Consider the following 19356-nt stretch of genomic DNA (forward strand, 5'->3'; position numbering starts at 1 on the left):
AAGGTGGCGTTCGGTGAGTTCAATCCCCTTACATAATACGTCCACTGCCCTAGTCAAGAACGAGTACAAGGTATTAATAATTTCTCCCCCTTGATCTGCTGCTTTGGCCTTGTGTTTACCCATTCTGTGCGTGGAGGATTCCCAGATACGAAGGCCGAAAGGTTAAGAGGGGTGGTCCGGCCTCCCTCAGGCGCTGACGGGTGTGGATTTGCCCACGCCATTGGCCCAGGCAACCCCACACGTGTGTCCCGCTTAAATGCATGTGGCATCCCAGGGAATGATGGGAAATATAGTTTTTCCTCATTAGGGCACAGCTTCTCCCCCTCTCAACAGGCTGTGTCAGGCTGTATCAGGCGGCTACAATTGTCGCGGGTCGGCATTGAGCTAAAATGCTTGTGTGGCATCCCAGGGGATGATGGGAAATGCAGTTTTTCCCCAGTGGTGCATCGGTCCAGCAGGGCATGGGTTCTCCCCCTCTCAGCAGGCTGAGTCAGACCATCAGGCGGCTGGATTTTTGTCATTTTATTGAATACGTTTGACTTTATTTTTCTACTTCAGTTTGGGACTTTTTATTGTTTTGCTTACAGATTTTGTCTCCGTTTTGGTACTGCATAAATACTCTACATATTGCCCTAAGCTAAGCCGGTCTGCTCTGTTCCATAGCTACCGGGGGGTGAGTTCAGATTTATTTAGTGACTTCGAAGGTTCACTTTGACATGGGTTGCGTTTATTCCTTGAGGTGGATAGTGACACACCCTAAATAATTATGCAATTTCTTATAAAAATTTTTGAAGACGATTGATACAGTCAGTTTTTTTTGTTAGAGGAGACTGACATTACTTAGGCAGGACTTATGGATCAAACATTGATGATGTAAAATACTATTAGAAGTACTTGCAAGAAATACTTCATTTATCAGAGAACTATTTGTTGGCAACAGCTTTTGTTTACAAAATTATTTTATAGGCATATTTGTTTGAGAAAAAACAACAGTTGATGTCCCACTCGGGGTGATAAATGCAAAAGAAACAGTTGATGGACAGACTGCAGAACAATGTCATACATTCACCCCAGTACAGAGATCTGGGCCTAAATCCTTTGGTTTTTTTGCTCACCATGCCATTCCAGTTTGAACCCAGCCATATGCAAATCAGTCTTGACCCTGTGCCAAATGGGAACAGTCCAGCTCGAACTGCCAAGCCAGATCCTCCCTGGACTGAAAACAAGCATCCTAGGACCGGTTTCAGGGTTTCACCCCTCTTCAGCCAGGATAGCAGCCAGGATAGCTTGATTCCAGTGGCATGGAGAGCACGGGAACCACGTCTGGGCATACCCGTCCCACTCGGGGTGATAAATGCAAAAGAAACAGTTGATGGACAGACTGCAGAACAATGTCATACATTCACCCCAGTACAGAGATCTGCGCGTAAATCCATCGTGTTTTTTGCTCACCATGCCATTCCAGTTTGAACCCAGCCATATGCAAATCAGTCTTGACCCTATGCCTCAAGGGAACAGTCTAGCTGGAACTACCAAGCCAGGTCCTCCCTGGACTGGAAACAAGCATCCTAGGACCGGTTTCAGGGTTTTCCCCCTCTTTAGCCAGGATAGCTTGATTCCAGTTGCATGGAGTGCACGGGACCCACGTCTGGGCATACCCGTCCCACCCCGTCCCACTCAGGGTGATAAATGCAAAAACCACAGTTGCCACTGGATTCAAGCTAGCCTAGCTGATGAGGGCTGTTAGCCCAAAACCGGTCCCAGGATGCTTGTGTCCGGTCCAGGGAAGCCAAGGCTTGGCAGTTCGGACTGGACTGTTCCCATGAGGCACAGGGTCAGACTGATTTGCATATAGCTGTGTCTGAACTGGGGTGGCAAAGTGAGCTAAAGAACAATGATGGATTCAACCCAGATTGGTGACTGGTGGTGAGTGTCTGAAAAGTTCCAGCACTCCGTCCATCATCTCCTTGTGTTTGCTTTGTCCGCCCTAAGTTGGCAGGGTATGCCCAGACGTGGGTCCCTTGCTCACTTTGCCACTGGATTCAAGCTAGCCTAGCTGATGAGGACTGTTAGCCAAAAACCGGTCCCAGGATGCTTGTGTCCGGTCGAGGAAAAACATGGCTTAGCAGTTGGGGCTGGACTGTTCTCATGAGGCACAGGGTCAAGACTGATTTGCATATAGCTGTGTCTGAACTGGGGTGGCAAAGTGAGCTAAAGAACGCTGACGGATTCAACCCAGATCTGTGACTGGGGGTGAGTGTCTGAAAAGTACCAGCGATCCGTCCATATTCTCCTTGTGCTTGCTTTGTCCGCCCTAAGTTGGCAGGGTATGCCCAGACGTGGGTCCCTTGCTCACCTCGCCACTGGATTCAAGCTAGCCTGGCTGATGAGGGCTGTTAGCTCGAAACCGGTCCCAGGATGCTTGTGTCTGGTCCAGGGAAGACATGGCTTGGCAGTTCGGGCTGGACTGTTCCCATGAGGCACAGGGTCAAGACTGATTTGCATATACCTGTGTCCAGTGGTCGAAGTGGGGAAAAAAAAGTAGGGGAACTGTGGGCGGAGACTCAGGGGGCGGGAATAACCCAAGGATTGGATTAGTGGGCGGAGTCGGAGGTGTGGCTAGAAATAGCAAAACATACCAATTTTTGAACGTTTGGCATTTCACTGACCAGTTACAGCTTATAACGTTATTTAATTCAAAGAATCAATAAACATGTTTATTTGAGATTTAATATATAAGTTGTTTATATTTAATTCATTTACAATGTGGGACATGTTTCCAATCACAGAATATTCCAAATACGCTTATAAGTGGAATCATAAGCCATTTGTCTCCGAGCCATGCAGTTTCTTTCATCTGTACTTCTCCTCCCTTTTTCTAACCATTTCTGAACATAAAATTCAGGTTTAAATTCTATGACAGGTGGCCCCACGATATTTATGAACATTGTAGAAGACAGACGATTGATTGATATTCTGTTCCGCAGTGGTGTGAGCACATCATTCATTACACTAAAGCCCCGTTCACATTCAGCAGTTGAGGTACAAAAGGTGTTTATAATGTGCATTAATGGTTTCAGGCTTTCAGAGATGCAATTTTTATTTTGTTTGTACTCTCTGAAACCAAGGATGTACTGCCTGGTATCAAATACATGCAACCTGCTACAAAGGTTTTGTAATTCTCCCTCACCGTATAAGATGTCTACTGGATCTGGCCAATAAACTGGTTGTAGGAGTTTCATTCTATGTACTAACTCTTTGTATTCTATTTCATCATTGTTTGTGGTTGTGCATCTAGAAACATTTGATGCATTAGACATTGTCATCCTTTTTCGCAGGTTATTTGCTAAGCTCCTAAAGAACTGTGCCCTATTGATGCTAACACAGCCTTTGTTCTGTTGCAGTCCTACACCAGCAAACTGCATCCGTTCAGCAGCATCTAATGCAGTTGTAGCAAACAAAGGGCCCAGGTGCATCAGCCATTGATTCAAACACTAAAATCTGCATCTGTATTGAACGATCGGCCTCATATATGGTCATATCACGCCGCTGCAGCCTTCTGGATAGGTCACCCAATTCTGTGAGAGCATCATATAAAATGACCATATTTTCAACAAACACCAGGGAGGTTAATAAACGGTTTAAACCAGCATATTTCCTCTGCTCAATGTCACTCCTCGTTGAGTCTTCGGAAGATTCCATGAAATGTTTAATAAGTCCTTTGTAGTTATTCCAAACAGCTCTCACAGATCTTTCCCTTGAGGACACCCAACGTACATCTAGCACCTTTCCAATTGCCAGAAGTCTTACTTCTACCTCCAGAGGAATCACTGACACAATATCGAAAGACAAAAAATCGACCTACAAATATATCGATACAAAATAATCGATCACATTATTATCGACATCATATACTTATTTAAAACATTACAAAAATATCGAACACACAATTTCGAACTACATAAATATAGGTACACAAAATATCGGCAACACAAATATCGAAATCCTAAAATATCGATGCTCAATAATATACATATACTTCATAACAAAATATCGTAAACTAAAATATCGACCACTAAAATATCTCCATTTTACTAATATCGACTATATAACATTTAATGAAAACCTAAAATCAAACTACATAAACACCAAATAATGTCTTTTATCTCTACACAAAATTATTATTAAACAATTATATATTTACTACATTTAAAAATGGATTTAAATAATTAACTCTTTACTAAAACATTATTAACAACATTCCTACATTAAACAACTATATTATTAAATTATACTTTATCAATTCATGCATCCAATACATAATATAATGTTTAGAAAAATACATATAGAATAATACACCACAAAACCACTAATTAGCGTTTTCCTTATTAGGAAACTAACTACCAGAAAAAAAAAAAAAAAATTCGAACTAACCAATAAAAACACTCCGAATTCAAACTGACCAATAAAACACATATTACAACATCCAAAGCACTATAAAAAGAAGTTCAACTTCATTCACAGTCCAAAACCAAAAAAACGAAATTGAATGAAGAGGAAAATCGACTGGATTGCAACTACAGATATAAGAAAATCAACATACAGGAAATGTTTAAAACTATCAAAAGTAAGTTAACTATATTATTCTCATGAAGACTCAAATAGAATAAATTGTAATTACAATATACATACACTATAAATAAATTAATGTCTTCTTTCTATTTCATGTTTTCACTACAGGAAACTCCAAAAGAAACTAAGAAAATACAGAACAGCACCAAAAAAGATACAACTAAAAAGTAAGTATTTCACAACCAAAAATCAACTAATAGATTAAAATACCACCCTAATTAAATCCCAATTGCAAATCCCCTAACCATTCCCTATAAAAATATAGAAACAATTATTACAACACATTTCCTTTTCTTTTCCAGACAAAGAAAATACTAGAGGAAAATCCCACAAATAAAGAATCAGGAGCATTCTACTCAAACACATCAAAACCAACGTTGTAAGTATATAGTAACTAAATCTTGTTTTTTTCTACTGAAAATTAATATAACATCATATATAATAACTATAATATATATTTTTCATAGATAAAGCTACATCAAAATGACTGAAGGAGCTGAATTCATAACAAGCCAGAAGGGAAAAATGTTACTATGCTATATGGGGTACACTTACACACAGGAAAAAGTGTATGGTTTAAAAGTTAACTGGAAATGCACTAAATACTACTCTAATAAGTGCTATGGGCGTGCTACAACACGACAAACAACAGTACTATACACTAGAGAACATAACCACCCACCAAACATTACTGAAATCGAAGTCAGATCTGCTTTAGAAACTATAAAGGAAGCTAGCACAAGTTCTCAAAAACCTACCAGTGTAATTTTAAAAGAGCAGCTTCCCAAAATTCCTAAAACTGCTACTACACAAATGCCATCTGTAACTTCACTCAAAAGAACTATTGCACGTACTAAAAAAACCACTACTACTTCAACCCCAATTCCTCACACATACAGTGAAGTTATTCTAAGTCCAGAACAAAGTATAACTTTCAACAAAGAACCATTTGTCATTTTTGATAATAAAAACAATGACAAAAGAATAATAATATTTGGAACAGCTAAAAATCTCTGTAAACTACAAGAATCACATAACTGGATGATGGATGGGACTTTTACCATATGTCCCAAACCATTTTTCCAACTATATACAATACATGTCATATATCACAATTGCAATATACCATTAATTTACACATTATTACCAAACAAACATAACTCCACATACACTGAACTATTAAATATAATAAAACAAAAAACAAATGACTTTTCCCCACAAAAAATAATCCTAGATTTTGAACATGCAATGATTAATTCTATATTAAAAACACACCCCCATACCTCCATACAAGGCTGTTACTATCATTTTAATCAATGCCTATGGAGACACATGCAAAAATCAGCCCTAAGCATTGAATATGCAACTAATTCATCTTTTGCATATCAAATAAAAAAACTCATAGCACTAGCTTATGTACCTGACACAGACGTAACAGAACATTACAACATTTTAATAGACAGCGCCTTCTACAAACAAAATGAAGAAAAACTAAGTTCACTATTGGACTATTTCGAAGATACATGGGTCGGCAGACTACATAGATCTGGCCACAGAAGAAACCCTAAATTCTTAATTCCCTGGTGGAACGTATACAGAAGCACCTTAAATGGAGAATCCAAAACTAATAACGCAGTTGAAGGATGGCATAACGCCTTCCTACAATCAACAGGCAGAACAAAACCAACACTAGAAAGATTTATATCATGCCTACAAAAAGAACAGAGTTATCAAGAGTTCCGAATGGAACAATCCATAACTCAGCTAACTCCAAAAACCTCAAAACAAACTAAACAAATGTATAAATATCTAGAGCAACAAGTAAAATTGTACCCTACTACCAAAGGCCTAGAATACCTAAACATCATAGCTAAAACACTTCTTTAAAGTACAAATACAAATAAATGACTAATTACCCATTTTCAATAATATCAAACACATAAAATATATGTATCTTATTACAAAAATAATTACTGTGTGTAACATATTTATACATATTGTCAAAAATATATTAACACACATTAATAATATTTGTAATAAAATAAAAATGAACAATAATAATAAACAATACCCACCCACAAGAAATAATAATAAATTAACTTACCACGTTTATTCCAAAGTCTGAAAAATCCATTTCCTGCTTACACAATCCAAACATTAAAAAAATGGTTCCCAAAAAAAAATGCAAAAATACAACTGGCGATTAAATCCATAAGCCATTCACCAAATATCCTTCGAAAATCCATGAAAAACCCGAAAATAGCTAAAAATATTAAAAAACGATCCATGAAAACCGAAACATTTAAAGTAGTGTAAAAACCATATTGTTCAATAAAACGAACACACACTTCTTTAAAAAAAAAAAAGAGTCCATCCGAAACGAATAACCTAGAAAAGAAATAGTAAAAACAAAGCAACTGACATTCCCACCCACATAAAACAACACATAAACACGTACTAACAATAATACTAGATTTAAAACACTTCTAAATATACATTAAACACCTTAAACCTAACTTTCGAAACATGCCTACACATCGTTAAAAACACGTAAAAACACAACACGCAACTCTAACACATAACATTTCCAAATATAACTAATATATGTACAGCTACACTAAACATTATCTAACTAGGCTCAAAAGTAAATTTAAAACCATCTAAAACACATAAAACAAACCTTACCTTTCACGACGCGAAGTAACTCCCAACCGCGAGCTTCCCTTCAAACCAAATGACCCAAAACAACATTACCCGGTTACAAAATAGAGTGTCCAAAACATAATAAAACATTTAACTATACTAAAAAGCCCTAAATAAATCAGGTAAAACAGTAAATTCACACACAAATATTTTATATTATTTAGTAAAAATATACCTATTTTTTTAATTTACCTACAAATTGTCAACAAATGTTCCTAATTTGTAAAATTATATTAATAAATATTTTAAAATTTAAAATATTTATTATTATAATTTCTAAAAAGATAATACTACAGAACAATGTATGAAAAATTGTTAAATTTTTTTTTGCATAAATGCTAAAATTTTATTTATGTTAAAAAGATGTTTGTTTCGAAAACATTGTAAAAATAATTAATATTAATATTTTACATATTAATATTAATAAAAAAGGTATAACATGTTTGTACTACAAATATTAAAATGTTTATATATGAAAATATTTGTTAAAAGTTTTGTATAAAGATTTACAAAACCTATTGCTATGTTAATTTTAATTTAAAACACTACATTGTACAACATTATTAATAATCTTTATAATTTACTTAAAAATGTTTGAAAATATACTTAATGTACATAAAATTTGTTCTGACCTATATTCAATATGTTTGAATGTAATTACAATGTAAATAATACTATTTCTGAATGATCTTACTCAAATGAATAAACAATAACAAATTTAAAAAACTACAATAAAAACCATGTTCTTGTCTTATGAATTGTGTTTCTCTGATTATTAATATTAATCTTCTATTATGAATATTTAACATATAGAATAATTATTTTATAAAAAATTACAAATCAATCAATATTATAAAATTACAGAATGCCATTACCCATTATTCCAATACAAAATATTCATATATTTTTCCTAATAATAATATTAAATATTCCAAACATATCAAATTAAAAGGTTACATGTATATATTATCCTAAACTATAAATATAGAATTAATTACTACAAATCCAATATATAAACATACAATACAAATAATATTCACTTAAATATATTTTTATAACTACTATATCAATGTAATTTAATTAAATTAAATACCAGACAGATTAGAGTAGTTGCTGGACACTGACCATAAACAATTTACTATTCCCACTCCACTCTATAATAAATAAAAGTAGATGCTTGACACTGACCATAAATAATTTACTATTCCCACTCCAGTCTATAATAAATTAGAGTAGGTGCTGGACACTAACCATAAATAATTTACTATTCCCACTCCAGTATATAAAAAATTAGAGTAGGTGCTGGACAGTGACCATAAATAATTTACTATTCCCACTCCAGTCTATAATAAATTAGAGTAGGTGCTGGACACTAACCATAAATAATTTACTATTCCCACTCCAGTCTATAATAAATTAGAGTAGGTGCTGGACACTGACCATAAATAATTTACTATTCCCACTCCAGTCTATAAAAAATTAGAGTAGGTGCTGGACAGTGACCATCAATAATTTACTATTCCCACTCCAGTCTATAATAAAATAGAGTAGGTGCTGGACACTAACCATAAAAAATTTACTATTCCCACTCCAGTCTATAATAAATTAGAGTATGTGCTGGACACTGACCATAAATAATTTACTATTCCCACTCCAGTCTATAAAAAATTAGAGTAGGTGCTGGACAGTGACCATAAATAATTTACTATTCCCACTCCAGTCTATAATAAATTAGAGTAGGTGCTGGACACTGACCATAACTAATTTACTATTCCCACTCCAGTCTATAATAAATTAGAGTAGGTGCTGGACAGTGACCATAAATAATTTACTATTCCCACTCCAGTCTATAAAAAATTACAGTAGGTGCTGGACAGTGACCATAAATAATTTACTATTCCCACTCCAGTCTATAATAAATTAGAGTAGGTGCTGGACAGTGACCATAAATAATTTACTATTCCCACTCCAGTCTATAAAAAATTACAGTAGGTGCTGGACAGTGACCATAAATAATTTACTATTCCCACTCCAGTCTATAATAAATTAGAGTAGGTGCTGGACACTAACCATAACTAATTTACTATTCCCACTCCAGTCTATAATAAATTAGAGTAGGTGCTGTACACTGACCATAACTAATTTACTATTCCCACTCCAGTCTATAATAAATTAGAGTATGTGCTGGACACTGACCATAATTAATTTACTATTCCCACTCCAGTCTATAATAAATTAGAGTAGGTGCTGGACACTAACCATAAAAAATTTACTATTCCCACTCCAGTCTACAATAAATTAGAGTATGTGCTGGACACTGACCATAACTAATTTACTATTCCCACTCCAGTCTATAATAAATTAGAGTAGGTGCTGGACACTGACCATAAATAATTTACTATTCCCACTCCAGTCTATAATACATTTGAGTAGGTGCTGGACAGTGACCATAAATAATTTACTATTCCCACTCCAGTCTATAAAAAATTACAGTAGGTGCTGGACAGTGACCATAAATAATTTACTATTCCCACTCCAATCTATATTGAATTAGGATTACTATATATGTTAGATTTTTTCAAACAATTACTAATTTGTAAACACTACCCACCCTTATCCCCTATAAATCCTACATCACTCTTATTAAATGAATTATCTTCTTAAAATTGTTAAATGTTAATTAAAATAACATTTCTAAATGGAAATAATTTTTTATGAATAATAAAATTTTGATATATTTATAAAACACTCCCCACCCTTATCCCCTATAACCCCAAAATACCACTTATGAAATTTTTTTTATTATTAAAAATATTAAAATTTACTTTTATTAAGAAATTAGAACTTTGCATTATATTTTTCAAAAATAAAATATTACATATATTTTGAATGCACTCCCCACCCTTATCCCCTATAACCCCCAATTCCCACTTATGAAATTTATTGTATTAGTAATTTATTTAATTTTAATTTTTAAACTCAAAAATTAAATTTCTATTTTTTTTTTATAAAATATTAAATATTTCTCAAAAACACTCCCCACCCTTATCCCCTATAACCCCAAAATCCCACTTATTAAATGTATTTTATTAGTAAAATGTTTAATTGTAAATTTTAATACAAAATTTTAAATGTAAATTTTTTTGAATTCAATATTAAATAATAAATATATATCTAAAACACTCCCCAGCCTTATCCCCTTTAACCCCAAAATCCCACGTATTACATTTATTTTCTTATTACAATTTTCACATGTAAAATTTTAAAACTAATTTGAAATGTTTTTATTTCTAAATATAATATTTCAAAATTTATATCATAAATTATTAAATTTTATTACTAAAATTTTTAATTTTAAATTTTCATACCAAATTTGAATTTTTTTTTTTTAATTAAATATTAAATATTAAATATATATCTAATACACTCCCCACCCTTATCCCCTATAACCCCAAAATCCCACTGATTACATTTATTTTATTATTACAATTTTCACATTTAAAATTTAAAAACACATTTGAATTTTTTTATTTTTTTTTAAATATAATATTTCTAAATTTATATCCTAAAATATTAAATTTAATATTTATTTCCAAAACACTCCCCACCCTTAACCCCTATATACACAACATCCCACTAACAATATTTTTTTTCATTATTAAAATTTAAATATTACTATTTTGTTCAAAATTTAAATTCAAATTATACAAATATTTATTAAAATATTTTATTTCTAATATATATTTTTAAAACACTCCCCACCCTTATCCCCTATAAACCCAACATCCCGCTCCTAAAATTATATATCCAAATTAAAAAAATTATATTAATAATAGTTAAATAATTATATCCTAAAATATTAAATATAATATTTATTTCCAAAATACTCCCCACCCTTAACCCCTATATACACAACATCCCACAAAAAATTTTTTTTTTCACAATTAAATTTTAAATAATTGAATTTTGTTCAAAATTTAAATTTAAATTCTACAAAAATTTATTAAAATATTTTATTTCAAATATATTTTTTTAAAACACTCCCCACCCTTATCCCCTATAAACCCAACATCCCGCTCCTAAAATTATATATCAAAATTTAAAAAATTATATTAATAGAAAGAAAATTGTTATTTTTAATACACTTAAATAAACATTTGCTGACACTTCTAAACAATAATTTTTTACAAATCACAAAGTGACTTAATACTATACTTTTTCGATATTTTTACTACACGATATTATGTCTTTCGATATACTATACCTCGATATTTTACTACACATCACAATCTCGACATTTTTTACATCGATATTGTTGACAGAGATATATTGTTCCATCGATATTTTGACTTCGATATTTCTGTATATCGATATTACATTTCCGATATTTTGTCTACTCACCCTCCAGAGCACATTCTCCAAGCTCTCTCTGATTTTTCGGAGAGGCATGGTAGGTGGTATATAGTTTATCAAAAAAATGTTTGAGCTGATTAATGCCTGCGACTTCTTTACAAACATCACCCACAGCAAGCTCCAGGTTGTGGTTAGCACAGTGCCATACACTCAACTGTGGATATTTCAGTTTCAGAAGAGTTGCCACACTGGATTTCCTACCTATCATATTGGAAGCACCATCTGTTACAAGCTGAACCAAATTACTTTTTAAATACTCATCAGTAAAACCATGTCTCTCTAAGCATGAAAGTAAGGTATCTAAGATTAGATCTGCTGCTGTGCTTGGCAACTCAACAAGGTCCAAGAAAAAGGTCAGTGGATCATTGTGTTTATCAATACATGCTCTTACACAGATAATTAGTGTGGTCAATTTACTATTTGTGAGCTTAGGGACATATTTATGGGAATGGTGGCGCAGGGCAGCACAGCAAGTTACTTTGCTGCGCTGCCCTGCGTCACAGGGAAAGGGCGGGAATGTGCCGTATTTATCCAATATGGTGCATTCCGGTCTTTTCCCCCTGCACTGGCGCCATTTCAACAGCCTAGCTTCAACGCAGGCACACTTGCTCCATGGTGCAAGGGTGCCTCCTTTGCATGCAGGATTGTTTTTGTGCAGGAAGGGGCACCTTCCTGTACAAAAACAATCTTGAGAGGCTTTTTCATCTTTCTATGTGGGCTGCAGAATAAAGCACAGTTTGAAAGAGGAAAAAGCAAAGAGAAATAAAGATATTTCTCCTAGTTATGCCTCCTCTGGGGCAGCGCAAGATTTTGCCGCATTCCCAGGATTACAAGTCCTTGTAAATCTATGAATGCGTCAAAAACCGTGGGGGTTGTGTGGGAGACTTTTATTATTGCAGGAAAACTACTGCGTGACAAAGCCACTGCTGCTCTAGGGTGTGCTTCTTTGTAGACCTGCCCGCAAGACCGGTGGTGAACCTGGGTATGAATTGTGGTGGACAGGGCTTCAAGTTTACCCAACTGGCCACCGGTAGGGTTCACCAGCTGGTGCTAAGAGACCAGGGCTTCTAAGGTCTAGTCGGGCCTTCTAAAGTCTATCATGGGTGCTCCCTCAGGAGTGGTCTGATGGACAAGGCATGAAGGCTGAACCAGGTTCCCCAGTTCCAAATTTGGTAGCTCTGGCCATAATGCCACATCCTATCCCCACCGAACACCCTTCTGCCCCACTGAGTGAAACTCGCACTGTCTTCAACTACAACCCAATTCTGCCCCATTATAAGCACCTGGATGTGACTCATTTCAAATTATGCAGTGCCTGAAAAAAAGTAACAACATTCTGGGAAAAGCAAATACTCATAGGGAATGCAGGATTATGTAAAGCATGCAAAATATAAGCAGGAACGACATGTTACCTTAACGCTTTTACTCTCGTTCAGAAATCAATGAGTATTTTTTGTCTCAAACATTGAGGACATGAATATAGGGCTCCTCCTGTACACATGTGTTAAGCAGGGCTCAGAGACAAAGGAACTCTTCAAGAGAATCTGATCTGACTCACGGAAACCCACACGGGCTCCTTCTTATCCACAAATTGTGCACTCTTGATTGTCAGCGCCAGGATGCCTGTTAGGTGAGAGTGCGCTTTACAAGTGAGATAAATAAATAAATAATTATTATTCATGACAGCCAGCTAGCTGCTCAAACATAGTATAGCACATATGTATTCAAGTGCCCTGCAAAGAAGAATGAGTGCGAGTAAGTAAATGTAGGTGTGAATGATTGAGGGCCTGAATGTAACTGAGCATGAGTGAAAGAGTGTATGTCGATGAAAGTGAGAGAAAGTGAGTGAGAAGGAGTCATGTAGAGTAAGTGAAACTGTAAGTTAGAATGAGGTAATCAGAGTAGGAAAAAGTGGTGAGACTGAGTGAGTGAGAATGTGATACCGAATGTTGAAGAGTGAGTGCAAGTGAGCAATTTTGAGTAAAAGGGAAAGTGAATGAGAATGAATAATGGGGGTAGTGAGCCTGAGTGAGATAACATGTGAGCAAGCAGGACAAAACACAGGCCTTGGCAAAGTGGAGGTAAATATTTACTTATGGGAGGAACATATTGTGCATCTTGAAAAAAAATGTGGTCAACTCCTGGGGATGTTGTCTTGGCACAGTAATGGCTTTGGAGAGAATTTGTGTAAAAATGGGGTGTTGAAAATAAAATGCAGTATTTGACCCTATAGGTTTTTTTTCAAAATTATCTTGGGAGTAGCAACACCCAGACTACAAATCCTCCGGGCCCTCCTTTATCTCTTCTTAGTCTTACAAGGCCCAGTAAATCGCACTCTTTTCCAAATCTCTTTCTAAATATTATCACACTCAAAAACTGTTTTTTCTATGTAATTTTCCTTTGATGGGAAGAGGAGGTTTCTGAGGTGGTAGTATCAGGCAAGTGACACTACTTGGGCTCCCTCTGTTCGAGCCTTCATGGAGGATCCCTCTTCATTGCTACCTCCACCTGACCCCAGACTCCGCAATGCACTCCCTTACAGGCTTGATTATCCACTACTCCTCTCCAGTGCACCTTATCTCACAGCTGACCTTGGGCCCCAGCCCCATATCAGGCACCATCGGGCTCCACTTTCATTTTTCCCGGTAAAAACATTAGTAAAATCACCTTCAAACTTAAAACATTGAATATAGCAGTAAATATAATTAGCACACACTTTAAAGTATGTTCCACAGTAGCCCTTATGACCCGACTGCTAATTAAATAAACAAAAACAGAAAGGCCATGACAAGGCCGGCTTTAGCGCTGATGCGAAAGTCTTTTTTGGCGCCACACCAATAATCACTGCCATACGCCACAAGTGCTCCTCATCTCCCCATAGCCCCTCCCCCTCATGACCTCCTCCTCGGATTCACTCACTGCCACCCTCCACCAGTGCCCCTCATTTCGCTGTAGCCCCTCCCCCTCATGACCTTCTCCTCAGAATCCCTCACTACCATCCTCCAGCAGTGCCCCTCATCTCTCCCTAGCTCCCCCCTCCCCCCTCCCCCCCATGACCTCTTCCTCGGAGTCCCTCACTGCCACCCTCCAACAGTGCCCCTCATCGCTCCATAGCCACTCCCACTACCTCCTCCTCGGATTCCCTCACTGCCACCCTCCAACAGTGCCCCTCATCTTTATGTAGCCCCTCTCTCATATGCATTTCATTTGTTGTGTAGCGCTACTCATATCAGTGTAGTGTGTGTCAGTACTTTACACCACGCACACATTATGCAGAGACAACGAATCATACAAGTATGTAAATCAGCCTACAGGGAATGTCACATAAGCCAATGAGGATTACAAGGTGTATGAATCACATGTCATCCATACTAGTGGGCAGTTATTTTAAGAGGGTTTGGTCTGGAGAAGCACAAACTCAGGATTTAAAGAGTACTCCAGTGGTTAGGGGTTGGCTTTACTGATAAAAATGTATATCTGCCCAAAGATACTCATTTTAGCAACATTAGAATAATGAAAGACTGGGGAAGTTCTAACTATATCACAAAACAAAAAACGCGAAGTTCTAACTATATCATTCAGGTTTGCATACAGCTCTTTGATGACAGTTCATTGGTCACTGTCCTATGTTAGGATTGTAACTTCTGAACTGTAAGTAACACAAGGATCTCTGTCACAATGACAGTAACCCACTGAGCTTCCACATAAAATACAGTTCATCTGCACTTAACTACTAACAGAGAAATGATTGCTCTCCAGCAGGATCATTAATACCCAGCGTTATCTGGGCATTTTTTTATTGTCCTATTGTTGTCCTGCATCAGCCATGATAATGATAAAAACGGATTAAATGAAGCACACACAAAGTACATGTCCTGCTGGGCCTGTGCAGAATTTAAAAAGATAAAACAAATAGTGACACATTCTCCTACCTACTCCATTAGTAAATCTTAGTGTCACAGCCTGAAGTGATAAGCAGCTGCAGGGGTTGGGAAAGGTGAATCAAAATAAACAAACTTCTGTTCTCCTGCGCTGCATAGAAAAAGAATATCCACGCAGCAGGACAGTAGGCAAAGGTTACCGCGGCCAAAGAAAGGATTTGTCGCCTTTCGCCATGCCCCTGTTGGAGATGAAGGGGTGAAAAAATAAACAAAGCCTCGTTAACATTTAAATGGTCTTTTAAAGACCTGTGAAGTACTCAGGTACGGCTGCGAAAATCTCTGAAACTGTCTGTGTGTGAAGCACTTTGAGCCCCATGGCGTTTCGCACCTGCCTTCAAGCCCTTACTAGAACCGGGCCTTAATTAGGGCAGTCCCGGGACGCTTTTTTAAAATCAAGAAGTAGGGGAACGGACTAGCATAATTTTTAAAAGTAGGGGCACGCCGTGCCCTTCCGTTCCCCCCCACTTCTAACACTGCCTGTGTCTGAACTGGGGTGGCAAAATGAGCTAAAGAACGATGATGGATTGAACCCAGATCTGTGACTCGGGTGAGTGTCTGAAAAGTTCCAGCGCTTCGTCCATCATCTCCTTGCGTTTGCTTTGTTCGCCCTAAGTTGGCAAGGTATTCCCAGACGTGGGTCCCTTGCTCTCTTTGCCACTGGATTCAAGATAGCCTGGCTGATGAGGGCTGTCAGCTCGAAACCGGTCCCAGGATGCTTGTGTCCGGTCCAGGGAAGATATGGCTTGGCAGTTCGGGCTGGACTGTTCCCTTGAGGCACAGGGTCAAGACTGATTTGCATATAGCTGTGTCTGAACTGGGGTGGCAAAGTGAGCTAAAGAACGATGATGGATTCAACCCAGATCTGTGACTGGGGGTGAGTTTCTGAAAAGTTCCAGCGCTCTGTCCATCATCTCCTTGTGTTATATTTATTTATGAGAGCATGGAGTAGCTAGCTTGCCTCTGACGTTTCTTGGGGCCCAGCACACTACAGATCAGCTGGGGTTACTAGACTTCGACCAGGAGACAGTGTTTCCTTGGAAAGAAAACACATGATCAGCTGGGCTCAGCTCCCCTTCTCTCTGCATCTACTCTCAGCATAAGAGTGAATGCTGTGGCAGTCTGGCAGGGCTGCTCGCGATAACCTGGTGCAAAAGCCTCTCAAACTCAATGGTCAATTCATGGGGTGTCTATAGGGTTGACAACTGGCTTTTAGCCTACTTGGGGGGCTAATCCGAGACATAACTAAGCTGAACGGCATGATGAAAATACATCAACTCGGGCTACAGGTTTATTTTCCACTTCTATGGTCAGTCCTTGAGACATAGATATCACTTAGCTTGTAGCCAACTTGTGCCACGTTATAGGTTAGCAAAGTCATTGTTTAGACGAATTGACACTTTCACAAGCTCTGCAAAAGATAATGACATGTTAAATGAGGACCTAAGGCAGACAGGTTAACTGAAAATGCCCAAAATTGAGTCTGGCTTTCGGAGTCTTAGGACAATTTGGCAGCATCAGTAATAACATTTCTTTTGATGAAGACATGATACAACGTTTCCCCCTTGCCCAACCTATTATGGATCTTATTTGCCATTGTGTATTACACAACCCACCTCCCCAGATATGTTTGTGTTTCTGTGGATAACAGCATAGGCCATATATATATTTTTTGTAATTTCCAACAGTGATCCACTTCAAGCCTCCAACTGAATTGTGGGTGAGCGGTTGCTGACCTTCTAACTTGGGTTCTGTTCCTCTAGACAGTCAAACTCCAGCACTACAAACTGCATCATGTAATGTATTTACATCATCTAAGATGTTCAACAGGGCTATCCGAAGTGTCACTTCAAAAATACTCCTATTATTTTGGAGTGTGCTGGGTACCCTATCCAACTATGGCTTCAGGGTCGGACAGTTCCATACTGAATAAATTGAGTCCCCAGGCCTCTCCTGACAGCTGAAGCAAGTAGGTGAGTGATCCCTTCCCATTCGCCACATCATTTCTTGTGTAATACGTACAAAGAAAGTATATAAATTAAATATGTCTGTAGCGTGCCAAGATTTCTACTCCTCTCTGCACCGTTACAGCAGCCTGCCATTTTGTGTCACCCAGTGGGCCTACATCTGCCTCCCAACTGTGCCTGGCTGTCAGAAAGGAATCTGGTGTGTGAATAATCAAGCTTTTATGTATGTGCAAAATATTGTCAGGAAGGACAAGTTACTTGCCTTTGGAAAAGCTTTATCCTTACCTTTGAATCTCCCAGGAATCAGACTGGATCAGGAAGATTTTTCTTCAAGCAATCGCTAGGTGGCATTGGTCGGTTCCATGTCAGCAGTGTCTCCGCCATTGTGACGTCCGTGTCACCTATATAGGGGCCATCTAGGCGCACTGATGTCAGTTACTTTCACGTCTTTCCATGCCAGGTGTGCAGAGCCATGACGTTCACAGACAATAGTGTGTTTTAAACAACTAAGGCCTTGAAAGGGAACAGCCATGACCCTAAACAAGCATTTGCAATGCAATAGGTCTCGCATTTACGTGAGTTTGAGTTGTTGGCATTGTAAATGACAATGCCTTTTATTTATGTTTTGATTTTGGAACATAAATAAAACACATTGTCATTTATAATGCCAATAGCTTAAACTCGAGTAAATGCGAGACCTATTGCATTGCAAATGCTTGTTTTACATTTCACCACTCCTTCGGCCCCGTCCTTTCCGTGGAGCGGATGGGCTCTCAGGCGCTACAATTTAAGAATCTCCGAAAAGAGAACATTCTAACCAATGAGCAGTAAAAAGGAAAGAAAAGCACACCCCCTTGGGTGGAGGGGGTGGGGCAGTGTTGCACTGACTGATTACGTAGTGCCAAAAACACGAAAGATTGACTATTTGTGAAGAAGTAATTGTTATTACAACTAAACCCAAAGACATCATTTCTGACGCATTGCAACCAAGATTTGAGATCGTCTTTCACGCGCTACTTTGCAGATTTCATAAACATCTGATCAGTGAACGCTCAACCCAATGAGCTATAGAGCCTTTTATTTATTCCGTCCCACGGCATCAAAACGATCTTCGGCAATCCCTCTTATATTGGCAGGCAACCATACAAATGTCCACTATTACTCGAAGATTTCTGAAGGAAACCAAGTATAACATGCACATGTTTTCTTGATGCTACAGTGCTGCATGTGGCTGCATGCAGCTTCGAACTGCTAGCCCAGATCAGAGGTTCGCGAATACTCACGACTCCCCGTTATAAAACCCTTCACAGCAATTAATTCCAGGGGTGAATTGGGGGGGGGGGGCTGGCTAAAGCCCTTTGAGCCCAATGGGCGTTGCGCGCCTTGGTTTGGGATGTCCACTGCTGCCGAGTAGCTGCTGAGCAGGGAGGCAAATAGATGGGAGAGTTTGGAGCAAACTTCCAGGCTTACAATGCGACGGGGAGCAAAGTCCTTAGGCCTATGCGGAGCATGGTGAGACCACCAAAGGACTGTCTCCTGCTGCGTTTGTGTTCAGCTGGCCACAAGAAAACAAAGCCAAATCACACTGTGATTATGGTAAACGCTTGGAAGTCATACTGTGCACTATATAATGGCGCGCAATGCTTTACTAATAGCAGTGTGGGCGATTTACAGGTGCTAATTAATTAGAACATATCCTTAAA

General features: G+C 37.7%; 1 protein-coding gene across 3 annotated transcripts in view; it reads right to left on the bottom strand.

Moving 5' to 3' along the window:
• Positions 1-19356, bottom strand: part of LOC146812475 (chloride channel CLIC-like protein 1) — a 1578371-nt gene that overhangs the window by 46560 nt on the left and 1512455 nt on the right. The window lies entirely within an intron of this gene.

Source organism: Triturus cristatus, chromosome 7 (assembly GCF_964204655.1).
Source record: "Triturus cristatus chromosome 7, aTriCri1.1, whole genome shotgun sequence".
NCBI classification, from domain to species: Eukaryota; Metazoa; Chordata; class Amphibia; order Caudata; family Salamandridae; genus Triturus; species Triturus cristatus.